The sequence below is a fragment of the Pongo pygmaeus genome, chromosome 16 (assembly GCF_028885625.2).
Source record: "Pongo pygmaeus isolate AG05252 chromosome 16, NHGRI_mPonPyg2-v2.0_pri, whole genome shotgun sequence".
NCBI classification, from domain to species: domain Eukaryota; kingdom Metazoa; phylum Chordata; class Mammalia; order Primates; family Hominidae; genus Pongo; species Pongo pygmaeus.
This window is the reverse complement of record NC_072389.2, coordinates 25,093,979-25,114,001: the sequence shown is the minus strand read 5'-3', so window position 1 is coordinate 25,114,001 and position 20,023 is coordinate 25,093,979. Positions and strand designations below refer to the sequence as shown.

Sequence of the window (20,023 nt, the reverse complement as noted above, 5' to 3'; positions counted from 1 at the left end):
AAAAATTAGGACGCTGGAATATCCTATGTTGTAGCAATCCCAGAAAAACTGGTGCTCAACAAATATGACACAAAACAAATTTTTAAAAATTTAATCTCGCCGGGTACAGTGGCTCAGGCCTATAATCCCAGCAGTTTTGGAGGGCAAGGTGGGCAGATCACCTGAGGTCAAGAGTTCAAGACCAGCCTGGCCAACATGGCAAAACCCCGTCTCTACTAAAAATACAAAAATTAGCCTGGCATGGTGGTGCACACCTGTAATCCCAGCTACTCGGGAGGCTGAGGCAGGAGAATTGCTTGAACCAGGGAGGTGGAGGTTGCAGTGAGCTGAGATCATGCCATTGCACTCCAGCCTGGGTTACAAGAGTGAAACTCTGTCTCAAAAAAAAAAAAAGTTATCTCTTTGTATCTGTTCCTTTTCTTTTGATTTTTTTCTTGACCCAAACATGTGAACTCGTAGTATACATTTTGATATCAAAGATACACTAAGAATTAAGTACTAGACCCAACCCCAGATAACAAAATGACATAAATAGTGGAAGAAAGGACTATTTATTGGGTTTATACTATTAGACAGCGTGCTAGGAACATCCTTTGTTGTCTTGTCTAGACCTTTTAAACATGCAGTAAGGTGCAAATACTCTTTCCCAGTTGTACAGAGCAAACTAAGGCTTAGAGTTGCAGACTTAAAAGTATCTAACTGACATGTGGGAGGATGGGGAAACTCATCCAGACTTTAGAGGAAATGAAGGATTCATTACACAGGTGAGTGTTTCTTGCAGCTGTTCTACATCAGAAACAATTACCAATCTAGACTTTCATGTGATAAAGTCATTCAATAGAAATCCAAGTGGGCTGGACATGGTGGCTCACACCTGTTAGTCCATGACCTTGGGTCGGGAGTTCAAGACCAGCCTGGCTAACATGGCGAAACCCTGTCTCTACTAAAAATACAAAAATTAGCTGGGAATGGTGGTGCTCCCAGCTACTTGGGAGGCTGAGGCAGGAGACTCTCTTGAGCCTGGGAGGCTGGGGTTGCAGTGAGCCCAGATGGCGCCACTGCACTCCAGCCTGGGTGACAGAGCAAGACTCCAAGACTCCGTCTCAAGAAAGAAACAAAAAGAGAGAGGGGAGGGAGGGAGGGAAAGCCAAGTAACCACTCTCCTTCAGGGCTTCTAGTTTATGTATATACTATGTACTCAGCAAATATTTTTCTCTTAAGTGTGGTTGTTTTGATCCTATTTTCAGGAGGTGAATGTACAGCGTAAGGCCCCTCCTTTTCTGTTGATATGACTGTGTTGATTGATAGTGCCAGCCACTTTCCATCCGAGCAGTTCTAGGTACATACTTGGTTGGTACACAAAGGAAAACTAGTCTGCATGCCATTAATGCTGGAATAAAATGTCTTTAGGAAGTGTGGCTGTTTTCCCAGGTCATATTTAATTGAAGGATTTCTGTCACATACTTATTCTTGTTGATGTGTTCCTGGGGCCTAGAGAAACGTTGCCCACTCCCTCACTTCTCTGGAGAATCTCAGGGCCGCATGGATGGTCTGATGCTGCCCGGGCTGACAATTCTGAAAATACTGCTGGCTGGTCCCTAGCAGCAGATTCCATCAGCCACCTTAGTTAGATGGTGTTTACAGAGGCATGCCCAAAGGAGATACATTGACTATTCCTGGTTATTTTTTGTCCTGTAAATAGAGACATTGTTCAAAGTCTTTCTTCCCCTAACATTTAAAACAACACGTTAGGCCTTTTAAGTGTTTGCCAAAGAACCTGGAGTTTTATTGGAGTCTTGACTAACTTGCTGAACTTTTCAAGCTGAAACGCTGAGGGGTAAGTATAAAAATTTAGAACCTACTTAGAGCAGCAGTCTCCTCATGCTGTTACTGGTCTCCTTAAAGTCAGAAACAAGATCTACAGCTGCTGCTGTCGGTCACCTGAGAGACCAGGCTCAGGCAGCCGAGCGACCTCCCAAAGAGCCTTTTAATTACTATGTTCAAGTGTGGTTTGCAGTGAACGTGGCAAAGGAGGTGTGGGCTGCCATGCAGTGAGGCAGAGGCAGGGCACTCAGTGCGCATTTGTACCCTCCCTGTTCCTCCTGGCAACTCCAGGATGTCATCAGCTTGCATGGAGGGGGCTCACCTTCTTAGTGTGGGAAACTGGCCCCAGGGCATACCCCCTTGAGTGTTTCCTAGTTAGAAACTTGTGTGCAGTTTCCCAAACGACCTTCCTGTGTACAGATGTCCACTCTGTGGAAGAGGATACAATGGGAAGCTTCCAGTGTCCTGTGCAGCTTCTTAGATTCCATTTGGGATTCACCTGGAAAAAGCAATGCCTTACCCCTTGAAGTTTCTCCATTTCAATTCCAGTTAGGTAAAGGGGAGAAAAGCAGAAATATTCAACTTTTGTGTTCCCCATCTTTTAGTTTTTTGTTGTTTTGGTTAACAAAAATAACGTACTCAGCATGAGAATTTGGAAAATGCAGAAAAATAGGAGACAAGCCCCCCAGCCCCCCACTTGATGCTTTGGTAACAAGAATTCTTGCTCTGCGGCCAAACTCATGCCCTATATGCAGCTTGTATCCTGCATTTTCCCCTTTAGAAACTCTTGGTCAAATAATCTTAACTATAAGCATAGTATTTCATATTAAAATTTTGTTGGTTTTCTTTTAAAACATTGTTTTTAATATCTTTTGCCAGGTCAGCTTCAATAAGATATAATTGTACCCAATGAAAGTCATCACTTTCAGGTATACAATTTGATAAGTTTTGACATGTGTGTACAGTCATATAACCACCACTATGATCAAGATATAGAACTCCATCACTCCAGAAATTTCCCTCATGCCCCTTTGGAGTTGATCCTTCCCCCAACCCCCACACAGATCCCAGCAGCCATTGGTCTTCTTTCTGTCCCTGCGATTTTGTCTTTTCCAGAATGTCATATACCTGGAATCATGTGATAGTTAGCCTTTTGAGCCTTTCATTTAACTTCTTTCATTTAGCATGATGCATTTGCGATTTGTGGTGGTGTGTGTATCCTCAGTTCACTCCATTTTACTGCTAAGTAGTATTCCACTGTATGCAGGTATCATTATTTATCCATCACCCAGGGGAAGGACATTTAGGTTGTTGCCAGTTTTTGGCAATCGAGAATCAAGCTGCTACAAATATTTGTGTACAGGTTTTTGTATGAATTAAGTTTTCATTTTCTTTGGGTAAATATCCAGGAGTGGGATTGCTGGGTCATATGGTAACTGTATATTTAACTTCATAAGAAATTGATACACTCTTTTCCAAAGTGGCGTCACCATTTTGGATTCCCCCCAGCAGTATACAAGGCTTCAGCTCACTCTGCACCTTCACCAATACTTGATATTGATACACACCCCTTGTGCTTATTTGTTCAGCAGTTCTAATGGGTATGTAGTGGTATCTCATTGTGGCTTTGGTTTTTATTTCCCTAATGACTAATAAGCATCTTTTCCTGTGATTTTTTGCCATCCAGATTTCTTATTTGGTGAAATATCTTTTCATTTTTTCCCTTTTTTCTAGGGTTGTTTATTTTCTGACTGCATTTTGAGAGTTCTTTATAGATTCTGGATACAAGTCCTTTTAAGCATTTCACAAATATATTCTTCTAGATTGGTTTTTCTTTGCATTTTATTGTTGTTGGTGGTGGTGGTTTGTTGTTGTTTTTGTTGTTTTTGAGACAGAGTCTTGCTTTGTCACCCAGGCTGGAGTGCAGTGGCACGATCTCGGCTTACTGCAACCTCTGCCTCCTGGGTTCAAGCGATTCTCCTGCTTCAGCCTCCTGAGTAGCTGGGATTACAGGTGCCTGCCACCATGCCCAGCTAATTTTTGTACTTTTTTAGTAGAGATGGGTTTCACCATGTTGGCCAGGCTGGTCTCGAACACCTGACCTCGTGATCCACTGGCCTCAGCCTCCCAAAGTGCTGGGATTACAGGCATAAGCCACCACAGCCAGCCTCTTTTCATTATTTTAACAGTGTCTTTTGAAGAGTGGAAGTTTTAAATTTTGATGAAGTCCAGTTTATCAGATTTTTCCCCTTGGATTTTGCCTTTGGTGTCATATCTAAAAAATCTTTGCATAACTCTAAGCTGCAAATATTTTCTTCTATGTTTTCTTTCAGAAGTTTTAGAGTTTTAGGTTTTACAATTAAAATGTACAATTCAAGTTAATCTTTGTATGTAATGCAAGCTATGGATTAATGTCCACTGTAGCAAGAGGCAGATGTTCTTAAGTATCTCCCTCCCTCCCTCCCTCTCTTCTTTCCTTCCCTCCCTCCCTCTTTTTTTTTTTTTTTTTTTGAGACAGTTTCACTCTGTCACCCACCCAGGCTGGAATGCAGTAGCACTATCACAGCTCACTGCAGCCTTGATATCCTGGGCTCAAGTGATCCTCCCACCTCAGCCTCCTAGGTAGCTGGGACCACAGGTGTGTGCCACCACACCTGGTAAATTTTTAAATTTTTTGTAGAGACAGGGTCTCCCTGTGTTGCCCAGGCTGGTCTCAAACTCCTGGGCTCAAGCCTTCCCTCATCAGCCTCCTAAAGTACTGGGATTACAGGCATGAGCCACCACACACAGCCAAGTATCTGTTTAAAAAGAAAAGTTGTTCCTGAATGATTCCTTACACTCCAGTAAAACCGGGCTGTGAAAATTCGTTATGTGGAAAGCTGACCGTAGCTGCTGCTTTTTAAAAACCATACCTTCTTATCCATCAGTTTTGAGACTGGCCCTTTGTTGATCTACAGTTCTCCCTTTCTGGAAGGTGCTGGAAAGAACACTGATAGTGGCCTTCATTTCCCCTCTGGTCTGGGTCTCCTGTAGATGGCTCCTACAGTTCTGGCCCCTCTGTACACATCATTCTCGCTCAGCAGCTGCACAGGTAGACAGTGAAAACTGGCATCTTTTTGATTATAGACTGTTGGCTTCCTGGGGAACAGCCATGTTCCATGTTGGGTCAGCTTATTGATAAGGGGAAGAGACCTAGTATTCATTAAAAACTTACCCAGCAACTTTGCTGTATCACAGAAGTCCTGTACAGCAGAAAATAGTACTAGGTCCATCTTAGACGAAGCAGTGAGACCTGTTCAAGGTCATCCAGCTAGTAAAATGGTCCAACTTGACTTGCCTTACTCCAGAACTTTTTGCTTATTCCATTATTTCCTGTTAGCTCTTCATGGAACCACTTCCTGTGTGTCTGATCACTGTGCACTCACACACACCCCAACTAATGGCAGGTGCAGATTACAAGTATTGCAGTGCAGTTGCTTTTAGCAATTTATCTTCCTTTTTCCTCTGAGCTGGATTTAATTTACCTCAGTTCCCCACATTTGGCATTGTAACTTTTACCTTTAGAATGGCTAATTGGCTACTGCAATATTTCTTTCATATGTGAATTATAAAAGTGCCCTTAATGAATGTTTCTTTTCATAGAGTTATGTGTTTATTGTATCAGTGTGTGACTGGGAAGGCCAGGCTAGCTGCAGGTTATCACAGGCCCCTTGCAGTACTTCACTGGACCCCATGAGCCCTTTTCAGTGGATCATCTCCTGCCTATATTCACTTCTCCGGAGTGGTCTCACCATCTTTACTGTGAGTCCCAGAACATGCCTGTTCAGAGTGATGAGACCCAGGGCAGAAAGATTCCGGTTACCCTTTCCCGGTCTCCTCATCCTAACTCCCTGGATCTTATCACAGTAAATGATCGGAAGAGGAAATTCTCATGTTAGCTGAAATTCTCTTCATGTTTTTTCTTGTGTTTAGACCTCGTTATCTTTAGGCATCCCTGTTACTGATGATAACCACTCTGAACTCAGTGATATGATTCCCTAGTGTGTAAGACACTGCACCCCCTCTGTATTTAAAAGTTATTTCCCATTGGAGGTATCATCAAAGACTTCTCTCCCTTTCTAAAATCTTGGTGTTAGCAGCTAGAAGAGAGACTGCCAGTTTTCCCCGCCAGCCCTACTTTATGTCTTAACACATGGCACCACTTGTGCAGCTGATGCCTGGTCGTGCCACACTTTCCATTATGAACATGGTCTTTCCTGACTTCCCTCACTTTCACTGAAGTCCAGTCCCGGCTCAGTTGCTGGCCGTGGCTGCTCCTATTGTAGAAAGTGGCATGAATAAAAAAGAAGGGCTTCTGACATTGGGGTGAAGCTTTGTCACGGAAGAGATCTTTTCAACCCAAGAAGAGGACCCCAGCCAGCTTTGCCAAAGCTGGAAAAAGCTGCAACCTTCTTTTGCCCCTGTTGAGATATTGGAACCCCCACTGGTTGGCTTCCCTCTGCCCTACAGCTGCCCTCCTGAGATCTCTCACCTAGGCAGAGCCACAGCACAACACAGAGAAACTCAGTTTCCGGGGACTTTGGCAGGGATCTTGGTGCTGTGGGAGGATTCAAACCCCATCTCAGCCACTTGCTAGCTCTGTACATCTGGTCATATTACCCCACTTCTCTCAATCTGTTCTTGCATCTGTAAAATGGGGTAGTGTTACCACCTTGGTGGGCTTTTAATGAAGATTATATGAATTAAATGTCCACTGTATTGCCAGCAAAGAATCCAGCATGGTGCTCAGTGAGGAATACTGTGCATGGCTACAGTTTAACTCCTGTGAAATAGATAGATGCTGGAAGCAGGGAGGTGCTTCTTCCGCCCCCCCCCCACCCCATGATATTTCTGTGGTTTCACCTTCCCATGCTGGGCACTGCCCTCCCTAGACAAGACCTGTCTGTGGACTCTTTCCAGTACAGCTGTTTAGCCAGACGCTGGCCCCATCTGCAGCCATCACAGGCCCTCTGTCTCTGCTGGTCATGTCATGCTGTCCTCAAGGTGCCGTCCTACTGTTCATATTGTTTCATTCTTTCCCACCAGGAAGCATCTCAACGAACAGCCCTGCCACACTCTTTGAAGTTCCTGACACATGGTAACCAAGATGTGAGGGCAGCAAACCGCTGGTGCTGTCGCTGTGAGCAAGAGCCAGGTGGCACATTTGGAAGCCATACTGTATTTAACTTAATCAAATGTGGTATGGGAAGGGTTGGAAACCAAGCTGTCTCCTTGGGGGGGGAAAAGCAGGTTTCATTTTTGTGGCTGTGTTTTTTTTTGCTTTTTAATCTAACTGTGTGTTGATGTTGACATTCATCAGGGTTGCAGGCTGTCATGAATATGTACTTGCTTAACCAGTGAATTCCATGTTGCTCATGTGAGGCCTTTCCTGTCATGACCCAGTGTGTTTAAGAACCTGCCTGATGGGGAGTGTTGGCTGTGAAATCTGCAAAAAGAGTTGACGTTCCGGCTGCCGTGATCATGAATTTGGGGGTGTACTCTCCTGCCTGTGCATCTTCTCGCACTGAGATTTTGAGGTGGTTGCAGCCCTCAGTTAGTCTCCCAGTGGAGAAATTGGTTGTACCTCCCTTCTTCCCACCATAGCTGCCTGAAAACATGACACTCTCATGCTTGTCCTTCCATCAGGAAGATGTCCACTCACGCCCACCCATGAGGGGGCTTGCCGTGTGCCCTGGCCTTTGGGCATATTTATGTAGAGTTCCTTTCTCCTAAGACGTGAGTTTCTGATGGGGGATGTACGAGTAAAAAGGTTAACTTCTGTTCTTATGCGTGGCGCTGTGTTCACTTTCCAGAGTCTCTGTTCGTTTGTTTGGATGGCGTTCTCGGGGTACGGCAGCGTGTGTGTGTATGTGTGTGTGTGTGTGTGAAATTGTGCAAATCTACAACATGTCCCAGCCCATTCTCTGTTGAAACAGATCACAGCAACGACAAATGCTCATGGCGCTGCTTTGCTCCACCCACTTCAGATAGATCATTGTTAGATATTTCACATTTTTGTATGGTGGAAATAAAAATGAAAAATATATTTCCAAAAGATGAAAATTAAGACATTCTCATAGGACTCTGGTTTTCTCCTCTCTTTTTTTTTTTAATAAGTGAATGATGTTTTCGCTCTCTAGTAATACACAGATAAATTTCACACTCCTAAAAAGTCTGCTAAGCCACTAAGGCTGATGTTCATGGATTTTTTTCTTTTTCTTTTTACCCCTAACTGCTGTACCTGCCACGATGGGTCAGCTCCTCAGTGCCGAGCTGAGCCCTGGTGGTGAGTGGCCTTGTAGGAGGGTGAGAGGAATGAGCACCCTTAGCACTCATGCTGGAATCCTGGGGCATTGTGCAGATTCCGATCTGTAAGACAATTTCCCCAATCCAGAGCCTCTGTGACACCTGTAAGCTGAGATGGGAGGATCACTTGAGCCCAGGAGTTCCAGACCAGCATGGACAACACAGTGAGACCCTGTCTCTTTAAAAAAAAAAAAAAAAATTTCTTTTTTTTTTTAAGCATGTTAACTTCTCTTCCCCCTTCCTGTTCCTCTCCCTTCCCCTGGAGTTTTGTAGCCACAAAGTTAGAAACCCAGGCTTGGCAGGAAGGACTGCCCACCCCTCCTAGAGTAGTCAGCACCCACGGCTCAGTGGAAAGTGTGAAGTTGGGATGGAGACAGACAGTAAAGGAAGGTGTACGCAGGAGTGTGTAGAGAAGGCTGCCGGGCTGCCGAGTCAGCAGCACTCACAGGGAGAAATGAGGAGAGTCTGACCCTTCTTTTTGAAAGACAAAGAGGGGGCCCAGTGCAGTGTCTCACGTCTATAATCCCAACACATCGGGAGGCCAAGACAGAAGGATCACATGAACCCAGGAGTTTGAGACCAGCCTGGGCAACATAGGGAGACCCCCATCTCTACAAAAAATACAAAAATTAGCCAGGCATGGTGGTGCATGCCTGTGATCCCAGCTACTCGGGACCACAGGAGAATCGCTTGAACCCGGGAGGTGGAGGTTGCAGTGAGCTGAGATTGTGCTGCTGCACTCCAGCCTGGGCGACAGAGCAAGAATCTGTCTCAAAAATAAAAGGAAAATAAACAACTTCACAGGGTAGTTGTGAGGATTAAATGAAATTACATACAATGCCCAGCATGCGCACGTATACAGTAAATTGTAGTTTTATTTAAAGATCATGGTTTTGATCTGAAACCCTCACTGCATTTGCTTCTATCAGTGGGAGCAGACATAGTCACTGGAATTTGACTTAGAATTAAACACCCAGAGGAGCTTTCATACATGCCCAGACCTTTATTTTCTTGGCTGCAACAAATGACTTAAAACAAGTGAGCTGTGGCTCACGCCTGCAATCCTGCCACTTTGGGAGGTGGAGGCAGATGGATCCCCTGAGCCAGGAGTTCAAGACCAGCCTGGGCAACATGATGAAACCCTGTCTCTACAGAAAATTTAAAAATTGGCCGGGTGTGGTGATGTTCATCTGTTGTCCCAGCTACTCAGGAGGCTGAAGCAGGAGGATTGCTTGAGCCTAGGAGGCTGAAGCTGCAGTGAGCTGTGGTTGCACCACTGTGCTTCCAGCCTGGGTGTCAGAGCAAGACCCTGTCAAAAACAAAACAGGTGAGCTGAGCTAACCCACTTCCTCCACACACACACACCGGGCTTTCTTGACATATCTTTTGGGCATAAAATCCTAGGATGGTACTTCTCGCCTTTTGATACCGAGGCCCAGGGGCATATTATGACAACAAGACTATGGTCTGGGGGCTTCTTGAATATGGTAGCCAGATCTGGAGGCAGGCATCAGAGTGGGAACTTCCGTGTTTCCCTGTAAATAGTTCTGTAGTCCTTTGATTTTGGAGCTGGGCTGGAGACCAAGCGCTGTGGCTCTGTCCATTTTCATAACTTTGTATTTGTCCAGTTTTCCCCTTGAGATTTTATTATGAAGATTTTCAAGCATACACCACCTAGGTCATCATTACCATTTTGTTATACAGTCATGCCTTGCTGTCAACAATGGAGGTCCCATTAGATGATCTTACAGCTGGGAAATTCCTATCAGCTCCAGTGTATCTGTGTTTTAAGTTAATTGTTGTTACAAAGGGGTCAAATAGTTGAAAAAAATTTAGAAGTTTATTAAGTAAAGAAGTTACAGTAAGGTAAGGTCATTTGATTCTTGAAAGGAAAATTTTTTCTAAATTCAGGGTAACCGTGAGTCCCAGGCCTTCACATTCACTCTCTATCACTCACCAGAACGCCTTCCAGCCCTGCAAGCTCCATTCATGGTAAGTGCTCTACACAAGTGTATAATTTTTATTTTTTATACTGTATTTTTATTATAGTTTTTCTATGTTTAGAAACACAAATGCCATTGGGTTACAGTTGCCTACAGTATTCCATATAGTAACATGTTGTAAAGGTTTGTAGCCCAGGAGCAATAGGCTATACTATCTAGGTTTGGGTAAGAACACTATCATGTTCATACAATGATAACATTGCAGGCTGGGCATGGTGGCTAACACCTGTGATCCCAGTGTTTTGGGAGGCCAATGCAGGAGGACTGAGTTCAAGTCTGCAGTGAGCTACGATCACACCACTGCACTCCAGCCTGGGGACAGAGCGAGATCCTGTCTCTAAAAATAATAAAATAAAAATCCTTCTATCCACGTTTGGGAATATTAAGTTTTTTTAAATCACCTAATGACACATTTCTTAGAAAGTATCCCCATCATTAAGTGACATGTGACTGTATTTGCTTTATTACATATCCTTCCATTCATCAATTTATCTTTTCTTTCTTTCTTTTTTTTTTTTTTGTTTATAGACAGTCTCACTCTGTTGCCCAGGCTGGAGTGCAGTGGCGCGATCATAGCTCACTGCAGCCTCGAACTCCTGGCCTTGAGCAGTCCTCCCACCTCAGCCTCCCAAAGTGCTGGGATGACAGGTGTGAGTCACAGTGCCCAGACTACATAACGCTTTTGAGATTCTTCAATGTTTTGTAGGCATCCGTAATTCCCTCCTCTCTATTTCTGAGTATGGCTCAACCACTGCTTATTTATTCAATTGATGAACACCTAGGCTATTTCCAGTTTGGGGCCATTATGAATAAAGCTGCTGTGAACAGTCTTGTACAAGTCTTTGAGAACAAAATCTTCAATTTGGGGGAGTAAATGCCAAGGAGTGGAACTGTTGGGTCATGGGATAGGTGGTCTATTTAGAAACTGCCAGATCTTTTTCCAAAGTGATCATGTAATTTATACTGTCACCAACAATGTATGAGAGTTCTAGTATCTCCCTTCCTTAGCAACATTTGGTGGTGTCAGACTTTAATTGAGCCATTTTGATGGGCGTATAGTATATCTCTTTGCAGTTTTCATTGCCATTTATCTGATGACTCCTAATGATGTACTTACTGGCCACAGGTATATCTTCCTTTGTGAGTTAGCTGTTCAATTATCTTGCTCATATTTCATCAGATTGTTGGTCGCTTCATTAAGTTGTAGAAGTTGGCCAGGCATAGGGTCATGCCTGTAATCCCAGCACTTTGGGAGGCTGAGGTGGGAGGATCACTTGAGGTCAGGAGTTCGAGACTAGCCTGGGCAACACGATGAAACCCCATTTCTACTAAAAATACAAAAATTAGCTGGGCATGGTGGCAGGCACCTGCACCTGTAATCCCAGCTACTTGGGAGGCTGAGGCAGGAAAATCACTTGAACCTGGGAGGCGGAGGTTGCAGTGAGCTGAGATCATGCCACTGCACTCCAGCCAGAGCAAGACTCTGTCTCAAAATCAAACAAAAAAAAAAAGTTGTAGCAGTAAGTTGATTACATATTTTGGACATCAGTCCTTTGTCAGATAGTTGTTTTGCAAATATTTAGTCCCAATGTATGGCTTGCTTATTTTCTTTTTTTTATTTGAGACAGTCTCACACTGTCGCCCCAAGGTGGAGTGCAGTGACATGATCTCGGCTCACTGCAAGCTCTCCCTCCTGGGTTCACGCCATTCTTCTGCCTCAGCCTCATGAGCAGCTGGGACTACAGGCACCCGCCATCATGCTTGGCTAATTTTTTGTATCTTTAGTAGAGACAGGGTTTCACTGTGTTACCCAGGATGGTCTTGATCTCCTGACCTCGTGATCTGCCAGCCTCGGACTCCCAAAGTGCTGGGATTACAGGCTTGAGCCACCATGCCCAGCTGGCTTGCTTATTTTCTTAACAGTATCTTTTACTGGGCAGAAGTTTTTAATTAGGATGAAGTCTGTTTTATAGACTTTTTCTATGTCCTGCCTAAGAAACCCCCAAGTTATATTCATCCATGTTTCCTTCGAGCTTTCTAGTTTTAGCATTTATGTTTAAATCTATGATCTATCTTGAATTAACTTTTTATGGATGGTACAACACTAGAGTTGAGATTACTTCATTCCATATGGATGTCTAGTTATTCCAGAACCATCTGTGGAGAAGACCTTTTTGTTTAATTGTTGTGGTGCTTTGGTCAAAATTCTGTTTACCTAATTATAAGCATGGATCTTGAGGGGGGGTGTGTGTTTCATTTTATTTATTTTCATTGACAAATAATAATTGTGCATGCTCATGGAGTACATAGTAATGTTCCTTTTCTTTCTTTTTTTTTTTTTTTTTGGACAGAGTTTCGCTCTGTCACCCAGGCTGGCATGCAGTGCCCCAATCTTAGCTCACTGCAACCTCTAGCTCCCGGGTTCAAGCAATTCTCCTGCCTCAGCCTCCTGAGTAGCTGGGATTACAGGCATGCATAACCATGCCCAGCTAGTTTTTTGTATTTTTAGTAGAGACGGGGTTTTGCCATGTTGGCCAGGCTGGTCTCGAACTCCTGGGCTCAAGTGATCTGCCTGCCTCAGCCTCCCAAAATGCTGGGATTGCAGGAGTGACCCACTGCCCCTAGCCAATAGTAATAGCAGTTTTTTTGTTTGTTTTTTGAGACAGGGTCTCGCTTTGTTGCCCAGGCTGGAGTGCAGTGGCGTGATCTAAGTTCACTGCAGCCTTGACCTCCAAGGCTAAAGCAACCTTCCAACCTCAGCTTCCTGAGTAGCTGGGACCACAGGCATATGCCACCACACCTGGCTAGTTTCTTGTGTTTTGTTTTTGTAGAGGTGGGGTTTCACCATGTTGCCCAGGCTGGTCTTGAACTCCTGGGCTCAAGTTCAGCCTCCCTCCAGAAGTGCTGGGATTACAGGAGTGAGCCACCACGCCTGGCCTGTATCACATGATGTGCTATTTGTAGTGTTTTGAGGAGCCTCCATGCTGTTCTCCATAGTGGCTATACTAGTTTACATTCGTGAGTGTGAGTTATTTATTTATTTATTTATTTTGAGGCAGAGTCATATTGTAATTACATATGTAATATAATGAGGTGATGGATATGCTAATTACGCTTATGTAATCATTATCCATTATATGTATGGAAACATTACATCCGTGGTTCACCCAGGCTGGAGTGTAGTGGCACAATCTCAGCTCACTGCAGCCTCCACCTCCCGGGCTCAAGTGATCCTCCCACTTCACCCTCTCGAATAGCTGGAGTTATAGTCACATGCCACTACACCCAGCTAATTTTTGTTTTGTTTTGTTTTTTGAGATGCAGTCTCACTCTGTTGCCTAGGCTGGAGTGCAGTGGCATGATCTCAGCTCACTGCAACCTCCACTTCCCAAGTTCAAGCAATTCTCCTGCCTCAACCTCCCAAGTAGCTGGGATTACAGGTGTCCGCCACCATGCCCAGCTAATTTTTGTACTTTTTAGTAAAGACAGGGTTTTGCTGTGTTGGCCAGGCTGGTCTCGAACTCCCGACCTCAAGTGATCCACCCGCCTTGGCCTCCCAAAGTGCTGGGATTACAGGCGTGAACCACCGCGCCCAGTCCCTGAGTGTGTGTGTGTGGTTTTGTTTTGTTGTTTTTTGTTTGTTTGTTTTTGAGACTGAGTCTCGCTCAGTCACCCAGGCTGGAGTGCAGTGGCACAATCTCAGCTCACTGTAACCTCCACCTCCCAGGTTCAAGTTAGCCTCCCGAGTAGCTGGGATTACAGGCATGTGCCACCACACCCAGCTAAAGTATTTTCAGTAGAGACAGGGTTTCAATATATTGGCCAGGCTGGTCTCAAACTCCTGACCTCATGATCCACCAGCCTTGGCCTCCCAAAGTGCTGGGATTACAGGCATGAGCCACCACACCTGGCCGAGTGCGTGTGTTTTTAAAGTGTGCATCCTTATTACTGAACAGCAGCACCGAGTGTTCCCACTTGGACTATTTTGCAACACTCCTCTTGACATTGAAAAGAAAATGCTATGACACTTGGTTACTGCTGAGGTGAGGCCAAGCCACCCTCTCCAGACCTGGGAAACCAGTGAGTTATTAAAAATAGTTCAATCTTTTTTGCTACTTTTTAAAAAAATCTCATGAGTTCAGCTGAAATCTTTTTCCCCCAAATGATTCATGGAGTAAATCAATGCATCTGATTTTTGCCGAGGAGGGGAAATGGGACACCTGAAGGCCAGTTCATATTTCCCCTGGTTGTGAGCCATCGTGTCCTCCAAGTTGCCTGATCCCTGCAAACAGCAGTTCTGTTTGTCTTCAGCTGCCTGCTTTTTCTAGTCGTGCTGTGAACCTGAGCTTGAGAAAGCTTGATGCTGACTGGGCCTGGTGAAAACGCTACATGTTCAAGTTGAGGGTCTTTTTAAATGGAAATCTTTTAGACTGGCTCACGCCTGTAATCTCAGCACTTTGGGAGGCCGAGGCAGGCAGATCACTTAAGGTCAGGAGTTCGAGACCATCCTGGCCAACACAGCAAATCCCCGTCTCTACTAAAAACACAAAAATTAGCCAGGCGTGGTGGTGCATGCCTGTAATCCCAGCTACTTGGGAGGCTGAGGCAGGAGAATCACTTTAACCCAGGAGGCGGAGGTTGCAGTGAGCCAAGATTGTACCACTGCATTCCAGCCTGGGTGACCAAAAAAAAAAAAAAAAAGTTTTCAAAAAAAAAAAAAAAAGGTTTAGACAGATGATTCTTGTCAAAAAAAGGACAACAAATAAGCACCTTTTCTTTTCTGTTTTAGGGGATGAGGTGGGGAACTTAAGCATGTTTCATAAGAAAAGAGTGAATCCTCATGGTGATAATTTTTAAGCTCAAAAACATAGGAAAATGCTAAATCAGAAACTTGAAGCCAGGGAGCCTTGCCTGTGTGTGCAAGTGTGGACTTGAGCAAAGGGAAGCCTTAGGCACCTGTGCCGGGCCCATGCAACTTTTCCGTGGACACATCTTCCCATATTTCCAATAACAACCAGAGAACCAGTTACCCGCCTTTTGATGCTGTCCTCTTCCTGCAGGAGGAAGGGTGGGGGGACAGGATTCTTCCACCCAAGTGCCCTTGCAGGTGTCTAAGCCTGGGCGGTGGATTCTTGGTTCCTCACAGGCCTTGGTGGGCAAGCAACAGCCAGACTGCCAAAAACACCCAGTTAGATTGAATGTGGTTCCCTAGTTGCAGCTGTGGGTAGGGAGGAAAGTTAAGTCTCCTTACACATCTCCTCTCTGCATGCTGTTGTCTAGTTGGCGCAGGCTCTTCTTATTCCTAATAACCCAGAATCTGAGAATTTAGAGTCCTTCTTGTTACTTAGGAAGGACTAATCTTCCCCGGCAGGTTGTCCTGCATTTATTGAATGGGGTAAAAATTGCATAGCATCTCGAGTGCTGCGCCTACAAATTACCTTGATAAATGATTGTGACTCAGCAACGCTTAGGCTTTTGCCCTAGTTTTGGAGGCTGGGGCTAACTAGGAAAAAAATGGAGGGCCTGTTGGGTGTTTCTGCTGTTTTTACAAGGCTTCAGAATTCCCCATTGTCTGCATGTGTGTGAATCAGCAAGTGCTTCGCATCCTGATTGGGTGGTGTGATGGGAGCACCCACCTCGCAGAGCCTCAGAACGCTCATTGTCTCCCTTTTCCATTTGCTCATTCCTACTTTGGCCAGTGGCACCATGAAAGAGTTTTCATCAGTAACAGTGTTGAGGAAACCACACATTAGAGGCAGCGGGGCCACACTGATCAGCATCTGGGCTGGGTGATTGCTCAGATCTGAGCTCGGAGCTTGCTGTGCTGCTCACCAGCTGTGTGAGCCCGAGGATGCTGTTCCGGCTCCCAGCCTCAGTTTCCTCACCTGTGGGACTAGACAGGACTAAACCAGGGGGAGAACAGAAAGCACCCACAGGTAGTAAGTGCTCACCGAGGCATTTTCCCAGATTCCTGCCATTGTTTACTGACACTGGGGAGCACCCACAGCCTCCTCCTGGAAAACACACACCCCCTGCTCTCAAGAACTTTCCATTTTTATAACAGACTTGCCCTCTGGTGTGTCATCCTTGCTTTCTGAAAGTGAGTTTTCTTCTCCATGCCACTGTGTGTTTTTTTCTGATAGCAGTAGGGAACTGTGTATTGGAGCTCACTCTATGGGAAGCATTTTGTACTCTTGATGTTTAGGCAGAATTATCCCCATTTGAAGATAAACTGAGGCTCAGGCGGCTTCAGTAACCTGCACTGGAGGTCAGGGTCAGTGGCAGAGCTGGAATTCAAGCCCCAGGATGTCTGACTGCAACGCCCATGTACCTAACCACGATTTGATACCATCATCCAGATGAAGGACATCATGGGGTAGGGAGATAAAGTTAGAAGGAGGTGGGGGTGCCCAGCAAGTGAGGGTGGCTGGGATCCCTTCATAAACCCAGCTCATCTATGCAGAGCATGGATCCTTCTGGAGTCAGTGCACCTGGATGGGGCCAGAATCCCCCCTCTTCCCACTCTGTCCATCTGTAGCTCTAGAGTTACACACATACATGCAACTTCCCCTTTCTGCATGCCACAGGCAGCCATCACACTTTGTCCATCTCTTAGATTATTCTTAAAAGATAGCTTCCAGGAAGGGGGATTACAGCACCAGGAAGCAGAAACATTTCAAAGGCTCTTGATACATGTGGTCAAACTGTTTTCCAATTTACTCATCAGCCAGAGGACTACAGATCCTGCAATGTAGCATTTAAAACACCCACCTCCCAAGCCAGGCAATCATTTCTTTTTCTTTCTTTTTTTTTTTTTTTGAGATGGATTCTCGCTCTTGTCACCCAGGCTGGAGTGCAATGGCGCAATCTTGGCTCACTGCAACCTCCGCCTCTCAGGCTCAAGCGATTCTCCTGCCTCAGCCTCCCTAGTAGCTGGGATTACAGTCGCATGCCACCATACCCAGTTAATTTTTGTATTTTTAGTAGAGACAGGATGTTGGCCAGGCTAGTCTCAAACTTGTGACCTCAGGTGATCCACCCACCTCAGCCTCCTGAAGTACTGGGATCACAAGCGTGAGCCACTGTGCCTGGCCTTTTTTTTTTCTTTTTTTTTTTTTTTTTAAGAGATGAGATCTCGCTGTTACCTAGGCTGGAGTGCAGTGGCACAATCATAGCTCACTGCAACCACGAACTCCCAGGCTCCAGCAATCCTCCCTTCTCAACCTCCCAAGTATCTGGGACCACAGGTGCATGCCACCACACCCAGCTAATTTTTTATTTTTCATTTTTATTTTCATTTATTTATTTTTTTTTGTTTTTTGAGACAGTGTCTCACTCTGTCCCCCAGGCTGGAGTGCAGTGGCACGATCTTGGCTCATTGCAAGCTCCGCCTCCCAGATTCAAGCCATTCTCCTGCCTCAGCCTCCCGAGTGGCTAGGACTACAGGTGCCCACCACCACGCCTGCTAATTTTTTGTTATTTTTAGTAGAGACGAGGTTGCACCATCTTGGCCAGGCTAGTCTTGAACTCCTGACCTTGTGATCCACCCTCCTCAGCCTCCCAAAGTGCTGGGATTACAGGTAAGAGCCACTGCGCCCGGCCTAATGTTTTAAATTTTCATAGGGACAGGGTCACGCCATATTGTCCAGGCTGGTCTTGAACTCCTGGCCCCAAGTGATCCTCCCACCTTGGCCTCCCAAAGTGTTGAGATTACAAGTGTGAGCCACTGTGCATGGTGAAATATGTTTTTATATATTGGGACAACTGAGAATATTAGAATGTGGACAGGCTATTAGATGATACTGAAATTTGTTAATTGTGCTTAGGAGTGACATGTGTAATGTCCAACTTATCTTTAACCTCACAGAGTGAGATGAAACAAATACAGAAAATAATAATTACCAAATCTAGGTAGTGGGTAGATAGGTGGGTTTATTGTACACCTGGGATGACAGGTGTGAGTCACCACGCCCGGCCTTAAACATTTCAATTACAAGGGGGATATGGGGGCCCACAGCAACAAGGGGTTTCACCCCCAGGAAGAAACAGACATGGAAGCTGCTGGCTGGGCTTTGAAACTCCTTGTTCTCAGCATGAGGCCCCAGTGGAGCAACATCAGCCTCACCTGAGACCTTGCTAGAAATGTGCATTCTTGGGCCCCACTTCAGTCCTACTGAGTCAGGAACTCCAGGGCCAGGGCCCGGCTGTCTGGAAACAAGCCCTCCAGGTGATTCTAGTGCCTGCACAAGTTTGGGAGCTGCTGGTCTGCAGAAAGCTAGGTCAACTGAAAGGGGAAATGTACCACACTTGTTTATAACCAAATGCGTGCCAGCTGGGAGCAAGTCCAAGGGAAATGACACTTCCATCTCTCGTTCACATGATGAATTGGTGCCTCTTAACTCAATAGTGTCTTTAGTTCGGATGATTTGACCACACGGAAAATGTCCCTCTGTCCCTCATGTTAAGGAGTCTAGCTCTCACAAACCGTTGTTCTTCATACCAAGGCCTATGATGGTCTAGGCACGTTATTATTAATATCCCTGTTGTTCCCTCGGGAGGGGAAATGAAGGCTTAGAGCAGTTTATTTATCTTTTTAATTTTTTTTCCAAGACGGAGTCTCACTCTGTTGTGCAGGCTGGAGTGCAGTGGTGCGATCTTGGCTCACTGCAATCTCTGCCTCCTGGGTTCAAGCAATTCTCCTGCCTCAGCCTCCCAAGTAGCTGGGATTACAGGTGCCCACCACCACCCCTGGCTAAATTTTGTATTTTTAGTAGAGACAGGGTTTCACAATGTTAGCCAGGCTGGTCTGAAACTCCTGACCTTGTGATCTGCCCACCTCAGCCTCCCAAAGTGCTCGGTTTACAGGCGTGAGCCGCCACACCCAGCCCTCAGAGCAGTTTAGAAACAACCCAATGTCCCACAGCTATTAAGTGGCAGAACTGAAACTCAAACCCAGTCCATCTGCCAGAGACGGAGCTTTAACAGGAGTGTGTGTGTTCAACGAAAATAAATTCAGAAAGCCCTGAAATAAATCTCATCTGGTGTGTTTACAAATGGCATTTGGGGAGATTCCGGGTCATTCATCCAGCTGCGAAAGGTGCATCTCTGAAGCACAGTCCCTGTCCTGCAATCAGACTTCTTCTTTATCCGACGTGGTGTTTCAGTGGAAATGATTGTGGGATATGGCCCCTTCCTTTTCTGTATTTGCTGATTAGAATTCATGGTCCCTTTCTCGTTAGGTGCAGTGATCAAAGTTAACCAACCTCTGAGGAAAGTTGTCCAGGGCACAACTCAGGGCTCCGTAGAACCGCAGAATCTTGGGTGCAACCCTGCTCAAGCACCCAAGTGTGCATACGAACAGGGTCTCTGTGTGACGTGTGTGAAAACTACAGTGTGATGAGCATGACTCGCAGACAGGTTATCCATTGGGCTCCCCTCAAAATCAGTTATAACACCAATGCCCAGGTCCCGGCTCCAGGAATAAGACCCTCCAGGGTCTTGTGTGAAGCCACGGCATCTGGATTGCTCATGCTTCTGGGGATCATTCTCCTGAAAATGGTGGCTCCTTTCTCCCTGTGGAGCATCTTTCTAAACAGTGCTCCTTTCTTCCCCCAGGACACTTGACATCAGGCACAGGAAGCCTTCTGATTGAGCACACCTGGCCCATGAAAAGACAAAGAAAAGAAATGGGGCCAAAGGTCACAGTCCTCTCATTCCACCATCCTCCTTAAAATCATCCTAATTTCATGGGCCCTGAGGCCAGGGCTGTTTCTTTACACCTCGAGGCCTTGGTGACGCACCTCAATTCTGCCCTGTTGCTTACTGTCTAAGACATTTTGGGAAAATCCCTA

At 45.5% G+C, this 20,023-nt stretch overlaps 1 pseudogene; it reads right to left on the bottom strand.

Annotated features, from left to right (window-relative positions):
• The window catches only part of LOC129028714 (programmed cell death 6-interacting protein-like), a 100,993-nt pseudogene extending 85,041 nt beyond the window's left edge, over positions 1 to 15,952 (bottom strand).
• Positions 15,953 to 20,023: the final 4,071 nt, after the last annotated feature.